Source organism: Somniosus microcephalus, chromosome 13 (assembly GCF_052327205.1).
Source record: "Somniosus microcephalus isolate GS21.2 chromosome 13, FLI_Smic_1.0, whole genome shotgun sequence".
In the NCBI taxonomy this organism is placed as follows: domain Eukaryota; kingdom Metazoa; phylum Chordata; class Chondrichthyes; order Squaliformes; family Somniosidae; genus Somniosus; species Somniosus microcephalus.
The window spans coordinates 66,047,700-66,062,166 of record NC_140999.1 but is presented as its reverse complement, the minus strand read 5'-3'; the positions used below and the strand labels follow the sequence as shown (position 1 = coordinate 66,062,166).

At 45.7% G+C, this 14,467-nt stretch overlaps 1 long non-coding RNA gene across 1 annotated transcript; it reads right to left on the bottom strand.

The window, feature by feature from the left end:
- Positions 1–4,864: 4,864 nt before the first annotated feature.
- Positions 4,865–11,341, bottom strand: LOC147108381 (uncharacterized). The gene is made up of 3 exons (XR_015080586.1): positions 6,402–11,341; positions 5,089–6,322; positions 4,865–5,022 (listed from the first exon to the last, which is right to left on the bottom strand). It is a non-coding gene; the product is annotated as an uncharacterized LOC147108381 (long non-coding RNA).
- Between the last annotated feature and the right edge of the window lie 3,126 nt (positions 11,342–14,467).

Below are 14,467 nucleotides of genomic sequence, written 5' to 3'. Positions count from 1 at the left end.
ACAAAAGCAGGGAGGTAATGTTAAATGTATAGAGAACCTTGGTTAGGCCACACTAGAGTACTGTACACAGTTCTAGTCTACAGAATTGTATTCTATTGAAACACTGGGGAAAGTGCAGAATGTTTCCAGAATTGAGGATGCAACTCCGATCAAGCAGGCTGGGGCTCTTCTTTCTGAAGAGAGAGAAGACCTGAATTTAAAGATCTACAAAGGATTCAATAATTTCTCCATGTGTACCTGGTTACCCAGAATGAGGGGGCATAAATGATTCTGATCAAATAGAATTTAAGAGGAATTTCTTACACAGGGTGGCAAGAATGTGGAACTTGCTGCCACAGGGAATGGGTGAAGCTACTAGCAATGCATTCCAGTGGAGGCTTGATACAAGGGACAGGATGGGAAGATGCAATTAGACTGGGTGGAGATTGAGTATAAACACTGAGCAGGTGAGCCAAATGGCCTGTTTCTAGGGAAGAAGGGACAGAAGGTCTGGAGTAAAAAGTAAAGTAGTAAAAGGGGAAAAAGCAGAAACTAAGTGTCACAAAACATATTTGAAAGTTCTCTATCTGAATGCACGTAGCATTCGTAACAAAATGGATGAGTTAACGGCACAAATAACTACATATGGGTATGATCTTGTGGCCATTACAGAAACATGGCTGCAGGATGACCATGACTGGGAATTAAATATACCAGGTTATTTAACAATCAGGAAGGACAGGCAGGAAGGAAGGGGAGGTGGGGTGGCTATGTTAATAAAGGAAGGAATCACTGAAATACAGAGAAATAATATTGGGTTAAAGGATCAGGATACTGAAACAGTTTGGGTGGAGATACAGAATAATAAGGGGAAAAAAACACTAGTGGGCGTAGTCTATAGGCCTCCGAACAGTGGCAACTCTGTTGGACGGAGTATTAATCAGGAAATAGTTGAGGCTTGTAATAAGGGAACAGCTATAATTATGGGGGATTTTAACCATCATATTAACTGGACAAATCAAATTGGGCAGGGCAGCCTTGAGGATGAGTTCATTGAATGTACTAGGGATGTGTTTCCTGAGCAGTATGTAACTGAACCGACCAGGGGGCAAGCAACCTTAGATTTGGTCCTGTGTAATGAGACAGGATTAATTAAAAAGTCCTAGTAAAGGATCCCCTTGGAATGAGTGACCATAAAATGGTTGAATTTCATATTCAATTAGAGGGTGAGAAGGTTGGATCTCAAACAAGCGTGCTGAGCTTGAATAAAGGAGACTATGAAGGTATGAGAGCGGAATTGATTAGAGTGGACTGGGAAAATAGATTAAAGGGTAAGATGGTACATGATCAGTGGTGTACATTTAAGGAGTTATTTTACAACTTCCAAAAAATATATATTCCACTGAGGAAAAAAGGGTGTAAAAGAAAAGATAGCCATCCGTGGCTAAGTAAAGTAATTAAGGATAGTATCCGACTAAAAACAAGGGCATATAAGGTAGCCAAATCTAGTGGGAGGATAGAAGATTGGGAAGTCTTTAAAAGACAGCAAAAAGTAACTAAAAGATTGATTAAGAAAGGGAAGATAAATTATGAAAGTAAATTAGCAAAAAATATAAAAACAGATAGCAAAAGTTTCTATAGTTATATAAAAAGAAAAAGGGTGGCTAAAGTAAATGTTGGTCCCTTAGAGGATGAGATCGGGAAATTAATGGTGAGAAACAAGGAGATGGCAAAAACGCTGAACAATTATTTCGTGTCAGTCTTTACGGTAGAGGACACTAAGAATTTCCCAACACTGGACAAACAGGGGGCTCTGGGGGGGGAGGAGCTAAATACGATTAAAATCACTAAGGAAGTGGTACTTGGTAAAATAATGGGACTCAAGGCGAATAAATCCCCTGGACCTGATGGCTTACATCCTAAGGTCTTGAGGGAAGTGATGGTAGGGATTGTGGATGCATTGGTAATAATTTTCCAAAACTCCCTGGACTCAGCAAAGGTCCCGGCAGATTGGAAAACTGCTAATGTAACACCCTTATTTAAAAAGGGTAGTAGGCAGAAGGCTGGAAACTATAGACCTGTTAGCCTAACATCTGTGGTTGGTAAAAATTTAGAGTCCATTATTAAGGAGACAGTAACAGGACATTTGGATAAACATAATTTAATAGGACAAAGTCAGCATGGTTTTATGAAGGGGAAGTCATGTTTGACAAATTTGCTTGAGTTCTTTGAGGAAGTAACATACAGGGTGGATAAAGGGGACCCAGTGGACGTAGTGTATTTAGACTTCCAAAAGGCATTTGACAAAGTGCCACACAAAAGATTATTGCTCAAGATAAAAAATCATGGGATTGGGGATAATATTCTGGCATGGGTGGAGGATTGGCTATCTAACAGAAAGCAGAGAGTTGGGATAAATGGTTCGTTCTCAGACTGACAATCAGTAACTAGTGGTGTTCCGCAGGGGTCAGTGCTGGGTCCCCAACTCTTTACAATCTATATTAATGATTTGGAGGAGGGGACCGAGTGTAACATATCAAAGTTTGCAGATGATACAAAGATGGGAAGGAAAGTAGTGAGTGAGGAGGACATAAAAAACCTGCAAAGGGACATAGACAGGCTAAGTAAGTGGGCAGAGATTTGGCAGATGGAATACAATACTGGAAAGTGTGAGGTTATGCACTTTGGCAGGAAAAATCATAGAGCAAGTTATTATCTTAATGGCAAGAAACTGGAAAGTACTGTAGTACAAAGGGATCTGGGGGCCCTGGTGCATGAAACTCAAAAAGTTTGTATGCAGGTGCAGCAAGTGATCAAGAAGGCCAATGGAATGTTGGCTTTTATTGCTCAGGGGATAGAATATAAAAACAGGTAGATATTGTTGCAGTTGTACAAGGTATTTGGTGAGACCGCACCTGGAATACTGCGTACAGTTTTGTTGTCCATACTTAAGAAAAGACATACTTGCTCTCGAGTAAGTACAAAGAAGGTTCACTCAGTTAATCCCGGGGATGAGGGGGTGGACACATGAGGAGAGGTTGAGTAGATTGGGACTCTACTCATTGGAGTTCAGAAGAATGAGAGGCGATCTTATTGAAACATATAAGATTGTGAAGGGGCCTGATTGGGTGGATGTGGTGAGGATGTTCCCAATGATGGGTGAAACTAGAACTAGGGGGCATAATCTTAGAATAAGGGGCTGCTCTTTCAAAACTGAGATGAGGAGAAACTTCTTCACTCAGAGGGTAGTAGGTCTGTGGAATTTGCTGCCCCAGAAAACTGTGGAAGCTACATCATTAAATAAATTTAAAACAGAAATAGACAGTTTCTTAGAAGTAAAGGGAATTAGGGGTTATGGGGAGCGGGCAGGAAATTGGACATGACTCTATGTTCGGAACGGTCATGGACCTGTGGGTAACGGAGCGGGCCCGGGGGCCGTGTAGCCTGGTTCTGCTCCTACTTCTTGTGTTCTAATTATGTGTTAGATTTCAGGAGATGGTTCTATTCCTGTTCCTGGCTGGGGTGGAGATCACCTTTTACAGAAGGTAAGTACTGTAGAAAATATAAGGACAGTGATCTCCTGGACAAGTTTCAATCGCCTAGATGGGTCGGAGAGGAATTTCCCAGATTTTTTTCTCCCAAATTGGCCATTGGGTTTTTTATCTGGTTTTTCGCCTCTCCCAGGAGATCACATGGGTTCGGGAGGGATGTAGATTTGAGGTTAGGATCAGATCAGCCATGATCTTATTGAATGGTGGAGCAGGCTCGAGGGGCCGATTGGCCTACTCCTGCTCCTATTTCTTATGTTCTTATGTTCTTATTAAGCCAGGTAAACATTCTAGGAGGCAATGCTTTGCACCATGAAGCTTGGAGAAACCAGGCAGGATAGATAAATAGAAGCTCTTAGGTTTTCATGAACAAATGCACTAGAGCTTTACAAAACAATGTCTGGCTGAAGACAATCCAACAGTAACAAACTCTCCAGCTAAATAGGGCAGCAGGCTCTGTATTGGCTTCTTGCCACAGATGTTTGCTCAAGTTGTGATTCAGGAATGGTATATGAAGAAGAGATGAGATTGTTAAGGCACATCATAACCAAAGCACTGAATCCATGCTTTGACTCCTTGCTTCCAGGTTCCCTTTCCAGTTAATGCAAAGATATTGGGTGACCTTGTAGCAAAGAGTCATGCGCCAGTCGAAAGAATCAGGGGCAACAAAGACTTGATTAAACCGAGTCAGATACTGAAATCACAAGAGCTCAGCTCTGTTAATGATGCAAGCCTCTTCACTTCCAGTGCTATTGATTTGCACAAGTTACCAAATGCCCCAGAATACCTGGAGAGGTCACAGCTCCAGCTATTCTAGACCAGGCCAGCTTAAAGCCAGAAGTGACCGTCCTTTGATACCAGGAAAAGCACACAATCCAAGGCACCCAGTCATGTGACCCGGAGCCCCAATCTTTACAAGGAACCACAGCCATTTGCTTGTGTACATTTATAACACAAGAAAATGCCATGTTAGCAACTAATTGTTACCGTGCTCCAGCGACTAGCCGCAGTAAATCAACACCACAGGTGAGTCACAGGTACAGAAAAGGTGAACTTACTGGGATGCTGAAAAACAATTCAAAAGATGATCACTGTAGCCCAAGAGGATGAATGCTAAAAGTTAATGAATTTTAGTCTGAATTACATCTGAAGTTCCTTCAACAAGAATGGCAGTCATTCCCAACATTACTGAGGTTAATATTGCTACTTATCCTTCCAACAGGTCCTTAAATCCTAGTCTCATGTCCAGTGCTAACTGTGAAAGTGGTCATGTTACTTAAATCTGCCAGTTACAAACTAACACCCAAAGTCACATTTGTTGTCCAGCAGTTTATTTCTGTTCAGGTCTACAGTTCAATCTCACTACATTGGGAAGAGACAGCTCTTGGTTTCTTCATCCTGTACACTGCAGCCATCACCACCAACAGGGACAGAGCCACCACCATGAAGCCAATGGCTGCTCCACGCAGAAACCGAGAAGGAGACCCAGCAGCATCTATTGGGACACAAGATGTTATATTTGGAAGGGTTCACAGTGGCCTATTGAAGAACCTCCACTTACCATTCTCTTCAAGCAGCTTCTTAAACAGACGACTCTCACCTTCCAGGAAAATGATGGGACCAGGAGCACTCACCAATGTTCCCTCATGGTCACCTGTACTTCTGCGTCTCTCTATTGGAGAAGCATATTGATTAGTTAGTGCTCCCATCAATTTCTAACTAGGTTACATCATAGCAGGAAAAAAAGTGTTCTTGCTGACTGGACATCTGGAAAAATTAAAATCTGTGAAGGAACTCACTTAGGCCACATTTGGATTTAGTCATCCTAAGCAGAGGGGGAGCAAACCTCATCACTGCAGTGCAAGGAAACCGAGAAGGGAAAGGAGTTTAGAGTGAGCTTCATGTGGACAGATGAACCAGGCTGTTATACAAGGAGCCAGTAAAGGATTTCATTGGCTCAGACTCCTGTTTTACTACCTGTCCAGGGAGCGGCTGGGCAGAGTCTCCATCCAGGAAAACAAAAGTCTTCACTTCAAACCACTTGTGATGGGTTGGGAACTGCAGGCCGGAAAACACATCCACCTTGTGTAGGAGGGTCTGGTAGTAATCACCCTCATAGGGGCACCTGCAACAGGAGGGTCAGTCGGTGGGAGCACGAGGTCTTTGATCCACTGATAAGGGATTTTTAATAGTTACTTTGTTAGAATTGAACAAGGTGACCACCTATACTAACCAAGGTTCAATTTACTAGTTCTCTCCCAGCCCACTCATTGCTCCAAAGGTGAAGATTCATGTGGCTCACTATATTCCTCTACTGTAGTGGGAACTTATAAAACCTTAACCCAATCCTCATGGGAGGCCAGCCCTTAAATTCAGCCTTTCCTTACCCATCCAGCAGTAGAATCCATTACACCTTGTGGTTTGGGGCTGGGACAGGAGTCACCCAGCAGTCATGCAACCTCAGGACAATCATTGGGTCCGTGCGGTCCTGGACACGAACCTTCACAAACACTGGGTCCTGAAGAATACTCTGAATGGGGTAGTCACTATCTACATACCAGGATCTGTAGTTACCACCTGAAAGGCAGACAGAAGAATCAGTAACTCCCTGCATTGATAGATTTCCAGTGCTTCTGTCACCATTACCCAGGGCCGTTGTACCTTTTGCAATTCTCAGTTCCAGTTTCAGAATCCCATCATCAGAAGCAGGAGGTGGTGGGGGAGCCGTGTAAACCGTGATATAGATTTGTAAGCCAGTCTCTTTCCTCCCTTTGTACTTGCACTGGACATGCAGGCTGCAGAGAGACAATAGCAGATGGAGCTTCATCCAGCAACACATCCCTCCAACCCCAACATCTCCCACCATCCTTCTACCTGAAGGTGCTGTCCCAGGTTATTGAGCCCAGTTTCCCAGTCAGAATCATCCTCTTACCCAACACATCCGTTTCATACACCAAGGTTCCATTCTCCTCCTGCAGAGAGAACACTGGTTAATAGGGAGCTGGTTCATTCAGGTGGAGAATGCTCGGCCCATCAATACTCACCCGCTTGGTCGAGCCACAAGACGTAATCGGGAAGCAGAAGGTCACAAGCTGGGCAGTGGTTAGTTTAGGCCTGCACTCCACTTCTTGTCCATCTTTCACATACAGAAACGAAAGGTTGAGGGCAGGATGGGTCAGGTTCTTGGAGATCACTATGATGAACTGACCATCCACTGTGCATGCTGCAAGAGAATTACAATTCAATTCCACTGCTCCCATTGATGGTCAGGGGCTTCTCATTAGTGGAGAAATCAGAGGTCTCAGACCAGAGGCTTGAGGGACTGAGTCTCAATAGAATTACAATTCAATTCCACTGCTCCTATCAAGAGTAAACTTGGAGTTTCCAAATACTAGCCACATGCATTCAGAAGGGACAATCATGCCTGACCAACCTCCTTGATGGAGGAAGAAACATCTGATGTGGACGGAGGGAAGCCCTGCAATGTATCGTGCCTCAGCTTCCAAGAGGTATTATTCAGAATCTCACTCGAAATGTGATTGTATAAACCCTGGGAATGGGTATGAAACTGGCTGAATGCGAGAAAGAAACTAATGCTACTTAGATTGGGTTGTTGGTGTGGTCGAAAGTACTTGGGCTTGATTTTGGGGCCACTGTTTTTATCCATAATGGACCTGGACTGAAATTCAATGCAATGTTGTTAAACTTGATAAACTAGGAGTGGCAGTGGCATCTGAGGGAGGGGCTCTGGAGTTAGTCATTTGGACAAAGCAAGCACATGGGCAGATCAACAGCAGGCAGAATGTAAAACAGTATTGCACATGGGATGGACAAATAAACAACATGTTTCCCACAAATGTCAAACTAGTCACGGATGAACCCTAGGAGTCAGAGTAGAGTCCATGCTAAAGGAGCCCAGCCAACCATGTCTTTTCAAATAGGGAGTCCATAGAGCAGAGTTACAGGCTGGCAAGATTTATAAACTTACCCATCAAACCTGTGCACATTGGGCAGGGAACCGCTGAAGAGTTTTAGCTGCAAAATCAGATCCTTTCAGCACAAAGCACTGATTAAACTATCCACGCCTTGTAGAATTGTGACTAGTTAGTTAGAGAATCCCCGTCAATAAATAGTGAAGCCAACTAAGGAGCTCTATTCCCAGTGACAGCTACCAGTCCAAATACCAGTTACTCAGGTTAACTAGTCATCCACAGCACCCAAGTACTGTAGGACAGTTAGTGCTCACATCAATTCAATGATTAAGGCAGACTTCACTTGGTGAGGTGGTCTTCAATAGGTTGCTCTTCTACCACCATAAAAGAGGGGATAAATTGCTAGGTGGCCAACATTTGCATGGTACTAAACTCCCCACAAGCAAAGTACATCATACATTGCCCAATTGCAGTTCCTCTAGCTACAAGAACACACACCATAGCCCCGCCCTTTAAACAACAGATGAATTAAACACCAAAGCCCAATTATCAGGCCATGTTGTCTCCAGCTTCCACTCACCCCAAGCCTCATCTTCATCAACCATGGGAATCTGCTTTCAGTAAGGTGGAAGGGCAGCCAGCCACCTTGATGTTCTAGGTGGTTTAAATACAACACGCTCCAGCAAGCTCAGTGCAGAGCTACTAAACAGTTCTCCAAAGACAATCCAGAGATAAACACATCCTTAAAAGAAGCAAGGAGTTAGTACAGGACTAAACTGGCTTGCCACCCATTTGACGAAATGAAGCTCTGCCATGCCCTTCAGTGAAGGGATTGAGACTCACTCAAGCTTCAGCTGCCCACTAACAATTCCCATCACTCCTTTACACAGAATGAGACAGCAACAAGTCCATGGATCATGTCCTGATTTAAAAGTTGGACTCTTCCCCCATCCTCACAAGTATTCCCTCTAGAATCGGGTCGAGGAGCGCGTTGTTACCTGGGCTGTTCCTCAGACTGTAGAAGCAGGGATGGACATTCGAGCCCCGTGGGTCAAAGCAGCAACCCTGGCTGATGCAGTCGGTGCTGCTAATGTCTGGGTGGCCGCACTCAAATCTCCAGCCTGGGTCTGTCGGACAAACATCATCGCCGAGAAGCAGTGGCTGGGTTCGGAGTAAGGAGAGCCCAGACAAGAGGCAGAGAGAACAGCCAACCGCCCAATGCTCCATCTCGGTTACTGCAAGTCAGATAATAATCTGCTCCCACACCAAGCCGCTTTATGGCCGGGCTCCGAGTGCGGCAGGAATTGGAGCCAATCCCAGTGTGGCGGGTTCCTATTCCCACGGGTTACTCGGGGCAGTAGTTTGCCTTTTTGATAAGGTCTCCCATTGATTGTTTCTTTCTGTCTTGTTTGATTTAGTGCCTGCTCCAATTAACTAGTCTATGAATGGGTGGCATATCTAGCAATTGTCTCATCTAGTGTTCTATGCATCCACTCAATTGGAGCCAAGCCTTTCAGGAGTGACATTTGGAAACACTTCTACACACGAAGGGTGGTAGAAGTTTGGAACTCTCTTCCGCAAATGGCAATTGATGCTGGATCAATTGTTAATTTTAAATCGGAGATTGATAGCTTTCTGTTAAGCAAAGGTATTAGGGGATATGGGCCAAAGGCGGGTATATGGAGTTAGGTGGAACAGGCTCGAGGGGCTGAATGGCCCCCTCCTGTTCCTATGTTCAATCAGTCCCTATACCTAACAGTTCCTCATAACTTAGATTCCAGATAATGGGCATTATAATGCAGGCCTTAAGCACCTCAGGGCAGCACTCCCTCAGTACTCCCATTCCACCGGTTTTGGGCAGACCTGGAGCCGGTAAGGCCAAAAGAAGAACTGTTTAGCCAGGTACCTACCAATTTTTGCATCAATCTCTTCCTAATCATAGATCACATTTACAGGTAATTTAGTTTCTTCATCTGTGTTGCTTGTGATCAATGCTATCACAGGCATGATGGGCCAAATAGCCTCCTTCTGTGCTGTATGATTCTAAGATAAACTGATGTTTATAATAGCACTGATCTCTGTCGCAATGTTATAGGTGATAGGCATGGATTCAAGCCCCACTCCAGAGGCTTAAGCACATAATCTAGGCTGACATTCCAGTGCAGTGCTGAGGGAGTGCTGCACTGTCGGAGGTGCCGTCTTTCAGAAGAGATGTTAAACTGAGGCCCCATCTGCTCTCTCAGGTGGATGTAAAAAATCCCATGGCACTATTTAGAAGAAGAGCAGGGGAGTTATCCCCAGTGCCCTGGCCAAGATTTATCCCTCAACTAACATCACTAAAACAGATTATCAGGTCATGTATCATATTGGCTTTCATGGGACCTTGCTGTGCGCAAATTGGCTGCTGCATTTCATATATTACAACAGTGACTACACTGCAAAAGTACTTCATTGGCTGTGAATTGCTTTGGGACATCCCGAGGATGTGAAAGGCGCTATGGAAATGCAAGTCTTTCTCTTAATGACCCGAGTGGAAGTCTCTTGGCTAGTGTGCGGTAGAGGGAAGTAGTTCAATCAGGTGCGTGATTGTGTGATTTTTCATCTTCTTTGAACACTTTCATTTATTAGTTATAAAAATATTGTCGATGGGAAGAAAGGCTGTTTGATTGGGTGGGAGGGTCGGAAGCGGGAGGTCATGTGATGAAACCTCCAGGTATACGTCCAATCAGAGTTAAGGACCCTACGCGGCATCCGTGCTGTGGTACCAACGGGAGAGTCCACCCTCACACTGGTGGGCTCCCTCGTCAGCAGGAATCCCTCCGGGAGCCTGCCGCGCATGCAGGATGAACCCTGAACTAGGGAAAGGTTAGGGTGGGTCGGAAGGCCAGGCGCATCACTGCCCCTGAGAGGAGAAGCTTGACCTGGATCTCTGGGGCCTAATGTTGTAAAGAAGGATGCGCTCGGGGTACAAACGATTGATGCCGATTGTGCCCAGCAGCTTCCTATACATGGCTGCGAGTTCGGAGGAGTCTACAACTGACATGTGTGGGATGCAGATGCTCAGAGACAGATTCAGAAATCCTTGGAACATTGGGCACAAACTGCCACCCGCCCAATACATTAAAACGCAAATGTGTAGTAAAATACATGAAGAGATAGAATGTTTAGGCATTGCATTAATAATAAAGCAATCATATCACAATATACGGCACTTAAATGAATCTGTGCCAGTGGTTGTATGCGTTATGATGAGGTTTACTGAGGGCCCATGTTTGGCTGGGTCCCTGGACTTGGGCCACATAGGCCAGTGTGTTAATCAGCCCCTACTGATGCAAAGCATTGAAAACATTCAGTCAGCCTTGGAATTAATGGCTGCTTCAAGGCCACCTGCATTGCAACCCTGGCTGGTAGAGGCCATGTTGCCAGTCTTGGCATCTCTCATGAGTGCTCAAACTGCTGCAGTTCAGGCTCTGGGCTGTAATGTCACTTCCTCAATGGGCGGGCTTGCTGATGAGGTTGGCCAAATAAGGCCAGAGATACTCACCCGCTTACGCATTGCCACTACTGAAATGGGGTGTGATTAGATTAGAAGGCACAAGTGGCATGGAGGCCAGGAGCAGGGGTTGGCCAGGTGCTGCTGTCAGTTGCCACGGCAATGTGGTTACAGCAGCCTGCCTTCCCCTCCAATGACTGCTCAGGAACCCAAGAGCAGGCGAGTGCTGGACTGCTGAGCCACCAGTGGTAGGACACCAGCCTCAAGCAAGTCCATGAGGGGCGGCCTTGCTCGCTGAGTTCGAGAGCCACTTCAATCCCAGGAACCTCTCACTGGCAGTGGGCTATCAGGCTCCTGACTGGCACCATAGAGACAAAGAAAGAAAGACTTGCATTTATATAGCGCCTTTCACGACCACCAGACGCCTCAAAGCGCTTTACAGCCAATGAAGTACTTTTGGAGTGTAGTCACTGTTGTAATGTGGGAAAAGCACCGAGAATAAGCGCCAGAATGGACAGGAGAGCATCACAGTCACCAAGTGATACATACCAACATACCAAAATGACAGGAGAAAAGACCAGCTGGTCCATCAAGCTTGCCCCTTCACTCATGATGGCTGGGGCATCATGACTAAACATTTCCTAACCCCCAAAGCCATGTAATGCCCTGGGAGAGGCGATCAACTAGAAAAAAAAACCAGGGCCAATAAGGGAAAATAGAATCTGTAAAATTCCTCTCCCGCCTCCTCAGGCGATTGAAACCAGTCCAGGAGATCACATGGACTGAGTGTTGTCTATAAAGACACTGACCTTCTCTATGATGCGACCTCTGCCCAGGAACTGGTCCAACTCCCTCTTGAAGGCTACAGAGAGTCAGCACCCACCACACCAGCCAGCAATGTATTCCAGAGGCTCACTGCTCTATGGGCAAAGAGAACTGCCCAACATCCAGTCTATTCCTACTGTTGCGGTAAGTGCTGTGCGAGAAGACACTAGTTTCAGGCTCATTTCAGGCTGTTTTTGAGTAATTAATACTGAACACATTGTGCAGGGTCACTTTGATTTGGGGAGCTGAGGTCAGAAATGTGCTGGGAAGAAGGGATTTTGCTGGGGAATAAGGAGAGTGATCCCAGTCATGGGGTGGGTTCTGTTGGATTGTTGGAAATGGTACATAGAAAGCCAACTGGCGCTCGCACCCACCCACATCGCACCTCACTAGAAGAGTCACAATTCAGTTAAGATCACAGCACCTTTATGGTCTGTTTACACTCCACAAGTTTAGCTTTAGTGTGGAGCAGTGTGTCAGCCATGGCTCAGTTGGTAGAACTCTCACCTCTGAATCAGAAGGTCGTGGGTTTATAGTCCCACTCCAGAGTCTTGAGCACAAATTCTAGGCTGACACTTCAGTGCAGTACTGACGGAGTGCTGCACTGTTGGAGGTGCCGTCTTTCAAATGAGATGTTAAATCAAGGTCCTGTCTGCCCTCTCTGGTGGATGTAAAAGATCCCATGGCAATATCCAAAGAAGAGCAGGGTAGTTCTCCCGGTGTCCTGGCCAATATTTACCCTCAACCAACATCACTACTACAGATTATCTGGTCATTTATCTCATTGCTGTTTGTGGGAGCTTGCTGTGCACAAATTGACTGCTGCGTTTCCCACATTATAACAGTGACTATACTTTAAAAGTACTTAATTGGCTGTAAAGCACTTTGGGAAGTCCTGAGGTTGTGAAAGGCACTATAGAAATACAAGTCTTTCTTGCTTCACACGGGTACGAAGTTTGGAATGTAAATTCTGTGTGAAGGCATCTCACACTCCACTCCAGAGTCAGGTTAGGCCCTAAGACTATATTCAGGCTGCAGTTACACTATAGCTGCAGTATCTGTGCCAAGTGAAAGCAATGCCACCATTGTAATGTGAATGCACCATTAAATATACGTACAATTTACATATCTGGATGAGTCAGGGTGTACGGCAAGTCACAGAACATTCATAAATACAAAAAAATAGCTTATAGTTAGTTGTGCGTATTGTACACAAGTAGGGTTGAGGTCTCTCCTTGGCCAGTTGCTGATCCTTTTCCAATTGTCTACAGGTTTCAGATTGTGTTGGTTAGTCTCTGCAGTTCTGTTCCATTGGGGGAGCTCAGGTCCATGAGCTTAGTAACTTTCCATTATTATCTACCTTTTATGGAGGTGAGTATGGAGTAGGGGAGGGAAATGTACCTGCAAGGCTGTTTCAGCCTCCAGTGGATCACTTGGAAGCCTCTCCTTTCAGAGGGGAAGGGGGAAATCCAAGAGTATGTAGTGGAAGTGCTAGATGTGAGGAGAGCAGTAACTGCCCTTTTGAGGGATGTGGATCCTGTCGATGAGTTGCTGGAAGATCATGACTTGAACCTTGTGAAAAAATCACTTTAAGCTACATGAAGCTGTGTGAGAAAGTGAGGCTGTCAAATGCTTTCTTTGTGCTGTGACTACACAACTATAGTGATCTGTAGTAAGAGAGGAGGACTATTCTGTACAAACTGAGTGATCTGGGGTTGGATATGGAGGATGAGTTCACAATGGCGGTGATTGTGACAACCATTGTGGCTGCAGTGTGTACCATCTACAAGATTCACTGCAGCAACGCGTCAAAACTGCTTTGGCAGTGATGCGCTATTAATTACTCATAAAAGACGGAGAGTTAGGAGAGTAACTAAAAGGCTTTTATTAACAAAGAACAGAGCATGCCTCTCGTGGTTGACTGGTTTCCAAGAAGGCTGCAGAGCAGTCACCTTTATACCTGGGCATGTGGGTGGAGCCAGGGGCGGAGCCAGCTGAGGCATGCATAGATACAACAGTGTGCAACAACAACAACGGTGAACAACAATAACAGTGGTTTACCACATTCACCCCTTGTTTAAAATTGAGTCCGGCGGGGTGAAGTGTACTAAAGGTTCGTGTAAGTGAGTCTATCAGGTGGCCTTGTATGCCGTCCTGATCGTCGTGGTGGCGGCGGTGATGGTGCAGCATCCAACGTTGAATCTGGCGTCTCATTGAGTGGTTGGGTGGTCAATGATGGGTCCTGGGGCTGCGGCATGCCATCTACAGGGGTTGGGTTGTGGGTAGTGGTGGATGGCAATGGTAGTGTTTCAGGGGCACCCGAAGGTACGAGGTCTCGTATGGAGACTGTGTCCTCCCGCCCGTCCGGGTACGCCACGTAAGCATACTGGGGGTTGGCGTGGAGGAGGCTCACCCTCTCGACCAGGGGGTCCGTTTTATGGGACCTCACATGCTTCCGCAGTAGGACGGGTCCTGGAGACGTCAGCCATGTCGGTAGCGAGGTCCCCGATGTGGACTTACTGGGGAAAGTGAACATTTTTTCATGGGGGGTGGTATTGGTGGCCGTACAAAGCAGTGACCGAATGGAGTGGAGCGCCGCAGGGAGGACCTCCTGCCAGCGAGAGGTCGGAAGGCCCTTAGATTTTAAGTTTACGAGGACGGCCTTCCAAACCGTCGCGTTCTCTCTTTCC